This window comes from Cupressus sempervirens, chromosome 8 (assembly GCF_028749045.1).
Source record: "Cupressus sempervirens isolate cs-2001-9-10 chromosome 8, ASM2874904v1, whole genome shotgun sequence".
Classification (NCBI taxonomy): Eukaryota; Viridiplantae; Streptophyta; class Pinopsida; order Cupressales; family Cupressaceae; genus Cupressus; species Cupressus sempervirens.
Genome location: NC_143125.1, coordinates 717,666,771 through 717,684,518, shown reverse-complemented (window position 1 = coordinate 717,684,518; position 17,748 = coordinate 717,666,771). Strand labels below are relative to the sequence as shown.

Sequence of the window (17,748 nt, the reverse complement as noted above, 5' to 3'; positions counted from 1 at the left end):
GCTCATATCTCCCTACAAAAAAAATATGGGGGCCATTAGAGATTCCTAGTATCTCATCATAAGTGGTGCAAAGAACCTAATAAAATTGTTTTCTTGATGTAATAAGGTCTAGGGATAGATCGAATGATCACCCTAAGACCATCTGCATTTGTAATGGACACAAGACCCCATGGTGCAACTATAAGCCTTGGGCATCAATTGGTCCAATAGATTGGATTTTTGGTAAATTCAATGTTTTCTAGGCTATTCTAGGTGTTTAGAGCATTAGTAGGGTCCCTAGGAGTTGGTGGAATCCATTTGCAAGAAAATTTTCAATAAATGCTGTCCTAGCACAAAAATTGCAAAAATTGCAAAAAGTTGCTTAGCAACTTTTACAATTTTGTTGACAACTTTTCAATGGTAACTCCTGCTGCCTAGAACTATCAATAGGGTATTTTAAATAGTTAAAAATAGCCTATAAAGGCTTTGAAAATTTGGAGGAAGAAGATTGAAGAAGCACATTGTATCTTTCTTTTAAATCAATAAAAACTTGTTGTTCTAGTGCATTTTTTCAGATTTTTTGATACAATATGGAACTAGATGGTTGAAGGGTGAACTTTTTTCATTGATTAGTTGGAATTGTTTATTTACAAGGTTTTGGTTTTGGTTTTAAGTTGTCATCAATCATTTTTTCACAAGATATCCTATTTTCTTGGTTGTTGGTCTAAGAAACCCTTAAAACCAGATTTCAGTCACAAAAATGACCCTAACTTGATTTCCTACCAGTGGAATTCTTTCCATTTTGTCATGGAGTAAGTTAGGGATGTACCTTATCATATTCCAAAAGTTTTGGAATAGGAGTTTTCAGTGGTGATTTTTAAGAGCAAGTCCTAGGTCAAATATCTCTATGTATTTGACCCTGTTTTGGTGAAGTTTGAATGGATATGAAGGTGGAAGGAGTTTGAGGACTTGGTATAAAAAAAAGAAGTATCCTTATTTGAGTCTAAAGAATAGCTTGGTGGTGGATATTTGACTTCATGAACCCATTTTTTACCATTTTCCTTGAAAACCAAGCCTAAAGTGGCTAATTAGGCCTGCATACTTGGTGCTAGTTAAGACATGCTAGAGTGGAGTTGGTCTATGAAACTTAGGAGTTTGTTAGTATTTTGAAAAGGGTACTTGAAACTACATTTGATGTTCCAGGTCCTTTGGTTATTTTTGGAGTTATTGGTCAAAAACTATTTTAGGAGACCTAATAGGCTACTAGGTCTAATTGAGCAACTTGAGTTGTGGGTTGTTGGTAGTGAAATTAGTGGTTGGTTGCCTTGTTGATGTGAATTCTATTTTGTTTCAAGCCTTTGGTAGTGGTGGGAAAGCTAAGAACAACAAAATCCATATCTTGCCCATTTTGGGGGAATTTAGTCTTATTTGTATAAGTTGGTTCAATGTTGTTTGTCTCTTGTTTAATGTAGTGAGACTTGAAATCCTTTTCAGTGGTTCCTAGAGGATTATGTACTTGTGGGAATAGAACAAACACTTGTTTTAACCCTTGGAGTACCTTTGAAAGTTGTGTGGGAGTTGGGCTTGTTTTTTACTTCCATTGTGCTATCTCTACATCAAGTGGTATCAAAGCCACTTTGATCTTGTTGTGACACCATGTTTAATGGAGGAGAAGAACTTAAAAGGGAGATCCCCTTGAAAATCAGGTAATGTGGAACTAGCCAAGCTAGTCAAGAAGCAGATGGCTGAAAGTAGAGTAGTTTGTGAAGAGAATAGGACTATGAAGAGGGAGTTGGATAGACTCAAAACTAAAATGAGGAAAGGTAGTGACGAAGAATCAAAACCTAAGGAGATAGAAGGGAATGAAGAACAAGAGAACATTCTTTTAGATTAGAGGCCCTTCCTTGCAGCATTTGAGAGGGTTGGAAAGAAGGGAGAAGGGGACATACCCACTTTTCATGGTAAGTTAGACCCTGATGAATGTATGGATTGGATAGAGGCCTTAGACAATCATTTTGAATGTGAAAAGACCCCTAAAAATTAGAAGGTCAAGATTTCCAAGGCCAAACTCAAAGGCCCTCCCTTGAGTTGGTGGAATTTCTTACAAAATGAGAGGTTAAATGAGAATAAGGAGCAAATTTCCACTTGGAAGAAAATGAAGGCAGAAATTAGAAAGTAGTTCATACCTAAAGATTATGAGGTGTTGGTACACAAAATGTTGCAGAATCTCATGCAAAGAGACTTGGATGTCAACACCTACACACAAGAATTCCACAATTTGACCCTCAGAGCCAAGGTGTATGAGACTAAGAAGAAAAGCCTTACAAGGTATGTGAATGGTTTCAAGTATAACATTCAATATGAATTGACATTGATTACTCTTGGTTTAGTACATTAGTGTTTTAATATGGCTTTGAAAATAGAGGAAAAACATAAAAGAAATGGGGATACAATTAATAGGGATAGAGGAAACAACAATAGGGGTAGAGGTAGGTTCCATGGAACAAGATCTTTTAATAAAAAATAGGAGGAATCTAGTGGTTCAAATGCTAAAGATGAGTCTGTAAATAGAGGGATATTTAGGAGCAAAAGATCCAATGGTAGAGGAAGGTCTAGTGCAAGAGGGCCTAATGTGTTCACCAGTAAGTGCTTTACTTGTAACCAAGTAGGAAATTAGTCCTTTAGGTGCCCTAAAAAGAACAAACAAGGGGGTAGGAGAATTCAATTGATCCAAGAGTAGGATAGTTAGAGTGTTACCTCTTACCAATCTACCACTTCTAGATGTGCACTTCCAGAGCATGGTGAGTCCTTAATGATGCAAAGAACAATGCTAAGAGCCCCTACAACTATAGAACCACCTTGTTAGAAATTGTAATCTTTCCTTGGTGTATTTATAAACCAAGGTCAGACCTCCTTTATTTATTATTATAATATATTAGGATATAAGCCAAGGTATCCTAATATATTTCTTTTTTGTCCTTTTTCCACTACATCTTATTTTGTCATCTAGTGGAATATGTGAGGACAAATATATATTGTAATTTCTAATTTTAGATTATTCCTCCTTAAGAGGAATCTCACACTTGGCCTCACACACTTATGAATGGTGGCATTCATAGACATGGGAGTTACATTCCAACTCCTCTCTCTACCCTCCTCTCTCATTCAACAACAATGAGGTTTCTTCCTCTTCTCAATTATTGTATGCGCATTTCTCTCTATCTCTCTCTCTCTTCCTTCTTAGGCTTTTCATGCCTCATTCATAATGTCACAAGGGGTTTTCTTTGCTTTCCCCTTTCCAAATATCTTGTCTCATGGTGTTGGAGCTTGAAGCTTTCTCTCTCCTATTTTATGGTAATATCTTTTCATGCATTTACTCACTTAGATTCTTTCTTGGTATTGCTTATTTACAGATTTCTTTTTCTATTTCTAACATGGTATCAGAGCAGTTTAATCTTTGTTTTGAGTGTTTTCATGAAGGTATGATTCAAAGGAGACTCTTGAGAGAGATTTCACTAATTTCTCTTTTAATCTTCTCAAGATGGAAGAAATTGAATTTTTTTTTGGATTTGGCTGGTTTACCGCCAAACCCGATTAACTTTTGTGTGCTCTAATTTGTGTTGGTTACTTCTTATTTTCTATTAGTTTTCATCTAACCCCCTTTGGAAGGCTTGCCGCCAAAGGGTTTTCCTATCTTTTTGAAATTCATATCTTAGTCTACTCATATTTTAGAATATTTTTTAATCCATTTCATTTCTTGAATTTAATTTTTTTTTATATATCTATACCTCTCTTGAAAATCTGTTGCAAGTAAGAGCATTGCTAATCTCCTTTGTGGGCATGTTAATCTTGTTAATCTTGATTGATTTGTTGCAAATCAGAACCTTCCCAACTCCTTTGCTCGACCCACTTCCTTTTTTGAAGCTCCATTTGTAACTGAGAAAATCTCTTTCACAGTACGAGGCTTATCCTCCTGCCTACATGCTATATAGAGGCAAGTAGCTAAGATGGCATCCTGATTTCTTCCCTGAATTGACTTTGAATCTTCAACCTTCTTGTAAATTTCATTTGCTCGATCCTTTATAGTTGCAACAAGCCCCAGCCGATCTGACATTGTGGTGATGGTTTTAAATGCCATGATGAGTAGGCGGTTGGGATTGGAGCCACGGTTCTGCCAGTGTCCAAGCGAAGAGGTAAGAAAATCTTTAGACTGGCCATTAGGCTTGGAAATCATAGTGGAGAGGCCGCCATCGGTGAGCAAAGGATTCAACAGCCCTCCCACATGCACTAGATTGTTATCTCCTACTTCATTAGCGAATGCCCTCCACTCTGAGGTCTCATCAATGGAGTGAGCCTCCAGCACAAGCCCACACTCCAGGAAAACCGTGTCTCTGGCCAAATGATCGAACACCACTTCGGTCTATTTTTTGCAGTTTGGGCAATTTACCTCTATCATTTTCTCCAATCTGATCTTCTTCTTCTTCTTCTCTAGTTTCTTAAATTGAATTGATATCTATGTGCCCGACGCTATTTATATCAGGGATTTTCCCTTGCTGGGCTATTTTGAGCGTGGATTAAGGCTTCCTGAGTTTTGAACCGGGGTGGCGTGAAAGGTCTCCAAGTTTTCAAATCACATTCGTTACATATTCAAAGAAAAATAGGACCCTGAGGTTTTAATACTTGGAAGTAAGGTATTGGGTCATCTTGCCAGAGCAGGGGGAGCTATGATCGCAGATGATAATAATTTCGCACAACATAATAATTACTACATTCTTCATATTCTAAACATGATTAGAACTATTCTTTTTTGTCTTTTCATGTCTGCGCGTTTTAAGTTTCTAATTTTGTCTCTTGCATGTTTAGAATATTCTCTGTGCAATTATTATTCTCTATCTTTTTTAAAAAAAAAAAACAGATCATTGCTCATCTTTTCTTGTCTTTTCATGCAAGATTCTTTTCCTTTTTTTAGCTCTTGATAGAGGTATCATTTACTTTTATTAGTGCCTCTTGTCAACCTATTTTTGGCATGAAATCATTCATTGTCAGACAAGTGCAATATTTTATTTTAAATCTCTCTTACTCCTTTACATGATTTTAAGTTAAAAAGGAGAAGTTAAGGATTTTTTTTGAGAAATTTTCTTAGGATTAAAAATTAAAACTAATCAAAGTTTTAGTTTTATTTTTTAACATAAAAAGTTAATTTTTTTTAAAATATCCTCAGTTTCCTTTTTCAGGATTCTTGTCTTTGATGGTGGGCCCATCCATTATACCTTCTCACTTGTGTTCACCTTGCATGGAGATTTTAACTGATAACTTATGCTTATTTCTCTTCCAAATACTTTTTTTTATATCAATTATTCAGGTTTATGAGTATCTTACACTATTGCCTTCATTATTTAATGATTTGAGTTAATTGATCTATCTGCACATGGTTGCACTTTTATGCTTTTATAGCATTGTTCTATGCCCATGTAGGCACTTTATGGTTTTATACCATTGATATACATGATTTATATGATATTTTTTGAGTTTCATAGGGAGCTTAATATTTTTTCAAGGTTAACTATGTAGGTCCCCTCAGTCTAACTGATACATAGTTTCCTTATCTGGCCCATGGAGTATCCCTCCATCCTATATTGGTATGCACTCATTTTTTATGGAGTTTCCCTCCATTGGATCCTATCTATTCTACTTTGATAGGATAATATCTTTATGGAGTTTCCCTCCATTTGGTTCTATTGGTTCCACTTTGAAAGTTGATATTTATGGAGTTTCCCTCCATATTGTTCCATTTTTGCTCCTCAATGAAGAGGATGTTATTATTGGAGTTTTCCCCTCCAAATTTAGATAATTTAATTTCTTCTTTGAAGGCAATATTTTGTTACTCCTCATAAACCCTTCCTTTGGTCCACTTCAGCTATAATTCTTGCAAAACTGTAACTTGAATTATTTAGTGCTTGAGGCACATGTTCTACTTATCTATTATTGTCTCTCTTATATTCCTTTGATAAATATACAATGTGATAATGTTCTGCATTCTTTATTTCCTAGATCATGGGTCATGTAGGTGATGGAGTCGCGACCCATTCACTTGTAGTGGGATGACTCATTAATGGACTGTCTATATCCATGTGATTGATGCAATGTTGATGCAGATTTCATTAGTTGGCCTTGTCTGTGGTCATTAGTGCATTAGTATGTTTCTTTCATGAGAGACTTATTGCATAAAGATTGGTCATTTTGACCCATATTATGCTCATTTTTGAGCTTATGACTTATTTTAGATATCATGTTAACTCCATTGCATGTTGGTGAACACATTCATTTATTTTTACTCAATTTGTCCTTGTTGACAATTTTTTGAGCATATACTTTATCTTGATATCATGTTATCTCCATTGTTTTGTGGTAACATGTTTTACTCATTGTTTCTCTATGAGACTTTTATTATCCTTATTCAAAAGGATTTTGAATTTGCATATATGATGGCATTCTACTTGTGGATATTTGTCTTGTTGTTTTCTTTTTTTCAGGTAATCCATCAAGGAACCTTCTTGAAGATGTGTCTATGCTTCCACTTGATCACATTCAAAGGACTCATGTACTTCTCTTGGATCTGCAAATGTACCATATGGCTTGAAGACAATCAAATTACTTCATATTGAAGATTAAATTGTAGATTTTTGTAAATTATGGGTTTAATACCCTTTGATGTAATTACCCCAAGTAAAGATTAAAGGGGGGTGTTAGAAATTGTAATCTTTCCTTGGTGTATTTATAAACCAAGGTTAGACCTCCTTTATTTATTATTATAATATATTAGGATATAAGCCAAGGTGAATAACAAGGTCTACAGGGTTATAATGGATTCTTGTTCCTCTAATAATGTTTCCTCTAAGGAGATGGTAGATAAGTTAAAATTGACCACAAGACCTCACCCTTACCCCTATAAGGTGGCATAGTTGACAAAAGGCACAAACACTCATAAATGAGAAAGTGTGGGTGGAGTTCAAGATTTGGGAATACATTGACATAATTTTGTATGATGTGGTAGGGATGGATGCATGCCATTTTCTTCTTGGGAGGCCATGGAAATATGATGTGTGTGCCAAAAATAATGGCAAGACAAAATTTTATACTATAATCAAAGATGGAGTTGAGTATACTATGCCACCTTTACCAAATGATGGGAGCCCTAATACAAATGGGGTGATGTTAGTAGGTGAAAAGGAGTTTATGAGGATCAGTAAGGAAAATGATACACTTTTCTATGAATTAGTAGTTAGACCTCAAAAAAATCCCATCAAATAGTCACAAGACCCACCCAAGGTTGTCAATATTGGACCCAAGGAGGTAAGAGACTTTTTGGAAAAGTATAGAGGGATAGTTGCAAGCAGCCACCAGATATATTGCCACCTGAAAGAGATATCAGTCATTGCATTGACTTCATTCTAGGGGCCACACTTCCAAAGAAAGTAGCATACAAGATTAGCCTTGAGAAAAATGAAGAAATAGGAAAACAAATTGAAGAGTTGTTGGCTAAGGGGTTCATTAGGAAAAGTATAAGCCCATGTGTAGTCCCTATTGTCCTAGCCCCTAAAAAGGATGGTACTTTGAGATTGGGTATGGATTCTAGAGCAATCAATAGGATAACCATTAGATATAGGTTTCCTATGCCAAGGATAGAAGACCTCTTGGATTTTTTGGAGAAGGAAAGTATTTATTCAAAGGTGGATCTTAAGAGTGGATATCATCAAATTAGGATGAAAGGTGGAGATGAGTAGAAAAGAACATTTAAAACCTCAGAACGCCTATATGAGTGGCTTGTGATGCATTTTGGCTTATCTAATGCACCTAGCACCTTGACGAGACTAATGAATGAAGTCCTAAAACCTTTGTTGAATAAATTTTTTGTTGTGTATTTAGATGATATCTTAATATTCAGCAAGGATAGGGAAGAACATTTAAGGCACTTAGATTTGGTTTTAAATAGACTTCATGAGGAGAAATTAATGATAAACTTGGAGAAGTGTTCATTTTTGTAGGAAGAGTTGATCTTCTTGAGGTTTGTGATATCAAGAGCTAATTTAAAAATTGATCCTTCCAAGGTTGAAGCCATCCTTAACTGGCCACTACCCACCACTCCATCAAAGGTAAAGAGTTTTCATGGTATGTGCAGTTTATACAAAAAAATTATTAGAAATTTCAATGTGTGTGTGATTCTATGATCAATACCATAAAAAGAGGAAGGAAATTTGTTTTTTCTTGGACCAAGGAGGCTAATGATTCATTTGAATGCTTGAAGAAGAAGATTGCAGAACAACCTATTTTGGTGCTCCCTAATTTTTACAAGTTTTTTATAGTTGAGTGTGATGCTAGCAACAAGGCAATTAGAGGTGTTCTAAGCCAAGAGGGTAGGCTTTTCACCTTTTTTAGTGAAAATATTACTTAGGCCAAGAAAAAATATTCAACATATGACCTTGAAATTTATGCTATGGTGCAGTCCCTTAGAAAATGGAGGCATTAGATATTGCCTAAAGAATTTGTTGTGTACACTGATAATCATGTCTTAAGCTTCTTGAATAGGAAAGAAAAATTAAACCATAGGCATATGAAGTGGATAGAATTTTTACAAGCCTACAACTTCACCATTAAGCATAAAAAGGGAGAATGTAACAAGGTTGCTAATGCACTTAGCAGGAGAAACTTGACAATTCAAGAAGTTCAGTTAGAGAGCACTGGCATCCATGCAATGAAACACATGTATGAGAAAGATGAGGATTTAAAGGAGTCGTACCAAGTCTACAAATCCATGGGAGAGAGGTATCATACTAAATTTAGTGAGTACATTCTACAAGAAGGAATTTTGTTCAAAGGTGGTCAACTTTGTGTTCCCAAGGGATCTATTAGCGAGAATATTATAAAGGAGAAACATTGTGATAGTTTGGTAGGACATTTTGGGGTTGACAAGACTCTAGAGTAGGTTAGGAGATTTTACTTTTGGCCAAAATGCAAACTAATGTTAGAAGATTTGTTGAAGAATGTTTGATTTGTCAACAAGCAAAGGGGGGCACATCAAATGTAGGACTCTATACACCACTTCCAATACCTCACAAGCCTTGGGATTCAGTAAGTATGGATTTTTTTGTTGGACTTCCAAGGACTAAATTAGGTTATGATAGCATTTTTGTAGTTGTGGGCAAGTTTTCCAAAATGGCTCATTTCATAGCTTGCAAGACTACTCATGATGCCTCCCATATAATAGGTTTGTTCTTTAAAGAGGTTTTCAGACTTCATGGTTTCCCCTTATCCATAATATCTGATAGGGATCCAAAGTTTTTTGGGCATTTTTGGAGAACTTTGTGGAGAAAGCTAGGAACCAATTTGTGTTTTTCATCTGCCTATCATCCTCAATCTTATGGGTAGATTGAGGTAGTTAATAGTTCCTTAGGAAACATGTTAAGGTGCCTTTCCAAGAAACAAGGAGTCTCATGGGATTGTGTTTTACCCCAGGTAGATTTTTCCTTTAATGATTTCATCAATAGAAGTACTAGTCTAACTCCTTTTGAAGTTGTTTATGGCACTCACCCTAGGGGCACATTGGAACTTAGAAATGTTAAGGAGATGGAAAAGAGGAGTACACAAGCTGAAAATTTTGTAGAGGTCATGAAAGAAGTATTAACAAGTGTAAGATGGATTGCAAGATACTTCCATCAAGTACAAGTAGTAGATAGATAAAAAGAGGAAAGAACTTCAGTTCAAAGTGGGGGATATGGTAATGGTTCACCTTAATAAGGCGAGGCTTCAAAAGAAGATGCTTACAAAACTACAAATGAAAAAGATTGGCTCATTCAAGATACTCAAAAAGTGTGGCAACAATGTTTATCAAATTGATTTTCACCCTGACATTAACTTATCTCCTATATTTAATGTTTCTGACCTGTATGCTTTCAAAGGTACTTTTTCAACTAATGTTGATGTAGGTACACTTGAAGGATCCAAAGCAGAGTTAAAGAAAGCCATACCACCTGTCCCTAAACTAGTGGTAGAAACTATTTTGGATAAGAGGATAAGTAAGAAGACAAGGAGGAAAGCATATTATGAGTATCTAGTATAGTGGAAGGGGCAAACAACAACAGATGCAATTTGGATGACTGAGAAGGCTCTTAAGGCCTACGACATTGATCCTTCACTTCTCAACACTCCAGATATTGGAGTTTCTTTTATGTAGGGGAGAATGGTGCAGAGCACCTAATCAAATTTTTTTCTTGATGTAATAGGTTCTAGGGATAGATCTAATGATCTCCCTAAGACCATCCACATTTGTAATGGACACAAGAACCCATGGTGCAAATATAAGCCTTAGGAATCATTGGTCAAATAAAGTGGATTTTTGGTAAATTCAATGTTTTCTAGGCTAGTATAGGTGTTTAGAGCATTAGTACGATTCCTAGGAGTTGGTGGAATCCATTTGCAAAAAAAAATTCAATAAATATTGTCCTTGAACAAAAATTGCAACTTTTCAAATGGTAACTCCTAATGGCTAGAAATATCAATAGGGTTCTTTAAATAGTTGAAAATAGCCTATAAAGGCTTTGAACATTTGAAGGAGGAAGTATATTGAAGAAGCACATTGTATCTTGCTTTTAAATCAATAAAAACTTGTTGTTCCAGTGCATTTTTTCTGATTTTTCAATACAGTACAGCACCGGATGGTTGAAGGGTGAACTTTTTGCATTGATCAATTGGAATTGTTTATTTACAACATTTTGTATTTGGCTTGAAGTTTTCATCAATCATTTTTCACAAGATATCCTATTTTCTTGGTTGTTGGTCTGAGAAACCCTTAAAACCAGAGTTTGGTCACAAAAGTGACCCTAACTTGATTTCCTACTACTGGAATTCTTTCCATTTTGGCATGGAGCAAGTTAAGGATGTACCTTATCATATTCTAGAAGTTTTGGAATAGGAGGTTGTAGTGGTGATTTTTAAGAGAAAGCCCTAGGTCAAATATCTCTATGTATTTAACCCTATTTTGGTGAAGTTTGAATGTATAGGAAGATGGAGAGAGTTTGAGGACTTGGTATAAAAAAAAAGTACCCTTATTTGAGTCTGAAGAATAGCCTAGTGGTGGATATTTGACTTCATGCACCCATTCTTTACCACTTGAAAACCAAGCCTAAAGTGGCTAATTAGGCTTGCGTACTCTGTGTTGGTTATGCTGAAGTGGGGATTTTCATTGAAACTTAGAAATTTTTTAGTACTTGGAAAAGGGTACTTGAAACTAAATTTGATCTTCTAGGTCCTTTGGTAAATTTTGGAGTTATTGGTCAAAAACTATTTTAGGAGACCTAATAGGCTACTAGGTCTAATTGAGCAAGTTGAGTTGTGGATTGTTGGGAGTGCAACCAGTGGTTGGTTTTCCTTGTTGGTGTAAATTCTAAGTTTTTCCAAGCCTTTGGTAGTGGTGGGAAAGCCAAGAACACCAAAATGCATAGCTTGCCCATTTTGGGGGAATTTGGTCTTATTTGCATAAGTTGGTTCAATGTTGTTTGTGTCTTGTTTAATGTAGTGAGACTTGAAATCCTTTTTAGTGGTTCCTAGAAGGATTATTTACTTTTGGGAATAGAAAAAACACTTGGTTTAACCCTTGGAGTATCTTTGAAAGTTATGTGGGAGTTGGGCTTGTTTTCGACTTCCATTGTGTTATCTCTGCATCAATAAGAAGCTTATGAATCTTATAGATTTGGACATTTTTTAGCATCCTTACAAAATGACCACATAAAATTATAATAAATTTGTCTTATTAAACCTCATGTATCTTGGCACCACTTGTATATTTATGTTACCATTAGTAGTAACATTCATTTCAAATGCTTTTGCAAGTCTAATCTTCTTGAATGAAGATGTTCCTTAGAAGATAAATAACTCCATTCCTATCACAAATATGGGGTGTCCCAATGTCCACTATTGACTGATAAACTCAAATTCCTTAGTGTTTGTCCTTTATATTATGTATTCTGAGCTAGCATATTTCAAACTTTGTAGAGATGTAAATCCTACTCGGGAATGTATTGAAACCTTGAATTGAGAATTATATGCAAAATGATGAACATTGCATATCAATTGAACGCAATTTACTTAAAACTATATTCTTGAACCTTTCATTCCCTTTGAAAATAATATTCACAATCACTTGTACTAAATGATTACTATCATTGCTTGGAAAAGCTTTGACCTCCAAAAACACTCAATCAAATTTGATAGAAATAGTCGGGCCCCAGAGTGGGTCCGGCTAATTTTTTTTTAACTAAGATACCTAACACCACAAACTAATCAAGTGAACACCTAATTGTGACTGAAATTAGTCTACATCATTGGTTCAACTTTTAATACTCATTTTCACCTCTTTCTACAAATTGTCAATTTGTGCCAAGGTGTCCTTTGACTGCATTAAAAACTAACCAAAATAGATAGCTGGGCCCTAAGGTCTTAGATGCTAACTCTCTACTCCACATTCTCTTACCTTGTCAAATCTTATCTCATGAAATATTCTCAATAAAAGGATATTGACTATCAAAGTTTCCTTCTCAGAACTACCTCCAATCAAACAAGTCTGAAAATAATAAATTGCATTCAGTCTTGGCTTGGAATATAGGTCAAATTGACACTTGGGGGCATGGAAAGTGAGGCCTTGGTTCACTATTGTAGGATTAGAAAAATGGGTTAGAAGCATAACATACTATGAGTAAATCACAAACTCAATAATCATACATTAGCACCCACTAGTCTACCATGAAAGCCAAACTAGACAAAAGAAAGAAAACATAATCAAAAACTCCTTTTTCCGTCTATAGCTCTCATGTCCTTCTTTCTTCTCCAAATGATTGTAGCTCCAATTTTCCTATAGTGCACACAAGATTGAAGCAAAAGCCTATGATAGGGATAAAGCCATGATAATACTTGAAGTGTAATTTTATTGTGAGAGCGAGAATGCAAAATGCAAATTAGTAGAGACTCAAAAACTCAAAGATTCAAGGACTCAAGAATTAAGCATTCTAGATCTCAAGGACCCAAGGACCCAAAATAAGTGAAAGATTGTCCATTTTATAATTCTCATGTAGGGTGAGAGCATTGCATTTGTCACCCATAGACATGTGATGTGGCAAGAGATTCCTATGATGCATATGATGGAATATGCCAAAAGTAAGATTCTATGACACATGAGAGTCAAATTTGGAAGAGAATCTATGATGTGTCATAAGATTCCTCAACCCACTTAAAGCCAAGAATCTATGATGAATAAGACAAATAGGGACATGTGTAAGAGGTAATAATATTTGATTATGACAAATCTCAGCCAAGTGTCAAAGGAGGATCCATGAGGTGTCACATCCAAGTGTCATGATGACACAATATTTTATGGAATATTTGAATTAAAAATCCTCTTATTCCACAAAATAAGAATTAGTAGAAAATGGATTTAATGATGAAAAATGGAACTTAGGAAATTAAGAATTTCCATGGTTTGCAGATAATGAATCAATTAATTAATAAAATTAATTAATTGAGGATGATAATTGGGAAGAACAATTAGAAAGAATAGGATTAAATTATGGGTTATTTAATCCTATAGAGAAAATTATTAGATGATTGGCCAAATTGATTAAATGAATGCGACAGTATCCTTTGATGAAAATGTGACGATGATGGATATCAAATAAGATGATGAAAAGGTAGACCAAAACCATGGTCAAATTAATTGATAGATCAAAATTGATAACATGCCAAGGGCACATGACATGAATAAATTGATATGTAACATCTAATCGACATTGTAAATGCTACAGGATTGAAATTGATTGATAAGGTTCGATCATAATAACACTGACGAACATTGTCAATATTATTAAAATGGTTGATGATGCCATGATTTGACATTGAAAGCCTCAACAACGTCAAAGATTGAATGACATGAATGATATTTTTTCCTAGCACTGAGAGCCATGACAGTACTAAGGCCAGATTGATAAGATTGATAAGTTGATAGGTTTCCAAGGCACTGAAAGCCACAACAATGCCTAGGAGCGAATAAATGATGATTGATTTGAGATGTTTGATATGTTTTGGGTTGATTAGGACCGATTTTGAGTGATTTTGAGTTGATTTGGGGTGATTCCAAGTTGATTTGATATGATTCTGAGTTGATATGAAATTGATACAAAAGGGGATACAAATGACGAAATATGGTCAATCTAGCCAAAAGATCAAAGTTAGTAGAATGAGAAAATGGGACAAATTAGTATGAAGAAGTGATGAAGTCATAGATGTGAACCATTTTTGAGCATCTACAACTATCATGACGAGAGTATAAATCTAAGATTTGTGCTGATTACAAAAAACTGGGAAAATTTGGCAAATGATCAAAGTGGGCTACTCAAATTATCAAAACTAGAAACACTAGCAGAAAAGTGATTTTAACAAACATAATGGACATGTGAAAGTGTGTAGGAAGATTCATCAAGACTTGAAAACTAGCACACTTAAAGTACTTTTAGAGTAGAACACAATGGTAAAATCCATTTGATATCATGCATAACAAGTTATGAGTTATGACATCTTGAATAGGGGTACCGATTAATCTACATATCCTAACACCAGTAAAACATTAGAAATTGCATTTGGAATCGCATTTGAAAACTAATCAAATGGATTCATCATAAGATCAAGTCTAAAACATAATAGGTCTCTAACCTCTAAAATGTAATGAAAAATGAATTTTCTCATTTTAGTCAACCGGGTCAAAGTTATAACTAGTCAAATAGGGCATCCTAGAATTCGGAACAATTTACATCAGCATAACAATAATGAACAACCAACTTTGAGGGATTCAAAACCTAGTCAAAACATGTTGAAATGACTCAAAATATTAAACATAAGTTCTATAATATACATACTAAACACTCCCAAAGTGATGAGTCATGAAACATTGTTGGGTGCAACATATTCAAATGCAAACTAGGCCTCTTATTGGTGTTTGATTGTTAGGCAAAAATACAAATTTGGGCATTGCTCAAAACAAAACTTCATAGAATTAATTAGAATGGAAATTTATCTTCATAGGACACATGGATATGTTGAATCCAAGGTTTTAGAAATATTAAACACCTCTTAGGCCTCAAAAGGATGTCTAGGTACACATGCACTAAAAGCATTTCAAAGGGCTCAAAAGCTTGAAACAGTACTCAAATCGGGAAGGCAATTTTGATTCACAACACCTTTTACATATGGTGGCTCCAAATAGCTTCAATTTCATATCAAAGTTATGATTAAAGAAAACTTCATTTCCTACGACAGGATCATGGGATTATCAATCCAAAATGAGTTTTATATAAGTAAACTACAAGTACATTGTAAATAATAAAAATTTTAAATCACTTGGAAGCTTTTGTAATTTCTATAGAAACATAGTTTTCTTGTTCAGTGACAATATCCCTATAAATGAACTAGTACTAGTCACACAGGCTAACCTAGGAAATGGTTCAACTTCAGTAGTATTGTTCTCCACTATGTTATCAACTAAAGCTCTATCTATTAGTGCACAAAATAGGTCCATGACTATAAAATCCACCTAGTTGAATCCAATATTTTACAAATATTTGTTCACCTTCTTGCTTTCTTTCAATAATTATTTATTGTATGTTCTAAAAGGTTTTATGAATAAAATATAGAATGACTTACTGCATCTATTTGTATTTTGACAGAAACTAGCTATTTATTGCTCAAAGAAAAAGAATTTGTTGCTTTTAGGATTCTCTCATCATGTGGCATTATCCATTTTGTTAGAAATAGATAATATTGGGGGTTGGGGGGGTGAATTTGTATTATACTAAGTTTTTCCCAAAACTGAATATTGTTAATTACTTTATAACTTACATATGAAAGTAAAATGACAATGCTGAACAATAAATATAACCATCCACATAGATAACTAATAACACCATTATTTGTTAACTAGGGAAACCTTGGCCAAGGGAAAATCCTAGTGGGGATGATACCTACTAGATGATTCACTAAACAATAGGATCCTATTAAGGATATTGACCCTATTAGGAGTCTATGAAGTACATATAGTGTCTCAAGTCATTTTTGGGAGACTAGGTCTTGTTAGAAGCCTCAACCCTATTAGAAGTTGCTTCAATCTTGTTACAAGTTGGTAGAACAAATACAATGTATGCAAAACGATCCCATTTCCCTAGCATCAATAATACAATTTAGTTCTTCACAAGAATAGATATACATACAATGCTTGATATTTTTTATACTTCATACTTGTGCTAATCATATGTCAGAATTCACATCACATAAGGTTCACATGTTACTTAACACTTTATTATCTATCATAGATGGCACACTTATCTTCGCAATATAAGATCTTTACTTATACCTCTTATATTCACAAAATTATGCTCAGTTTCCCTTCATGTGTTCACATGCTTGACATAATATTGTCCACATAGTCATCTCATCATAGCTTAGTAATTATCCGATAAACAAAATAATTCCTAAGGCCATACAGTCAAACTCACCTCTATGTTGTGTTTTGCACTGCTAAATACTTGTACTAGTATTTAAATCATAATTTGTGTCATACTATTTGTACATATTGTTGTGGTTTCACAATACATGTCCCATTTTTCATAGAAATGGAAACCCCCTAGTAATTTTTTTAGCTTTCTAGATCCCTAGTCTAGGGTCTGAGTCATTTTTAGGGTTTTACTTGGAGTCAAAGTCAACCTTGGCCCTCTACCTAAGAAAATTGGTGGCCAAAAATTAGAGTTTTTGGTGAAGTTTGATTTTATTTTTTTGTTTTCTATAAGTGAATAGGGTGCACTAGTGCACCTTGCACACCCTTGGAGGTGTGCTAGTGTGCATTGCTTCCCTTTGGGAGTGTACACCTATGCACATGTGCACCCCAAAGGGTGCTCTCTATCCTAGGTCTATAAAATCACAGGATACCCCCTTGTTCACTCACTCATTCTTCCCTCAACTTGAACTTGTTATGCACCTTAGCACCCCATAAGTTGTGCCAAATATTTAGAGACTTATACACATAAAACACACAAAAACAATGTTAGAAGGTGTGCACCTTCTCTACTTCTAAATTTTTTTTTATAATAAAACTAGAAAAACCTAAACTCAAAATCACCCAAGATAAAGGTGCACACAATTACAAAGGCAAAATAGTCGAATGTTCTAAGTAAGGGTGCACACATAGCACACCCCACAAGATGTACTATGTGTGCACCTTAGTATTGAGGGTTTCCTAGAGAGATAAGGGGCACATAGCACACACTTAAGGTGTGTAGGATATGCTATTTTTATCTATTAGAGGTGTTTTAAAGGGTTTAGATGGTTTGTCTCAAGTTTTGAGATTTAGGGTTTTTGGGTTTTTTTCTTGTCATAACTAGGGCTTGTGATAAATTAGTTTTTTTCAATCTTCTAGACCAATGGATGTTTTTTTTGGGTAGATAAAATGGTTTCCTCCTCATCTTACCTCATTGAAAAGCTATCTTTGAAACTAGTAGTCTTCAAATGTCAAGGTGTTCCATCAAAGTCATGCTTCCAGGATGCATAGTTAGAGATCTAAGATATGGAGCTAAGCCATATTGACTAGAATGCATTCCTAGTCCTATGTAAGAAACTAGCTGAGAGGTCCCCTATGGTATCTACTCTTATCAAATCAAGACTAGTAAATGCAACATCACA

At 34.8% G+C, this 17,748-nt stretch overlaps 1 pseudogene; it reads right to left on the bottom strand.

Moving 5' to 3' along the window:
- Positions 1-3,429: 3,429 nt before the first annotated feature.
- On the bottom strand, positions 3,430-4,435 carry LOC149544450 (transcription initiation factor IIB pseudogene; annotated as a pseudogene).
- Between the last annotated feature and the right edge of the window lie 13,313 nt (positions 4,436-17,748).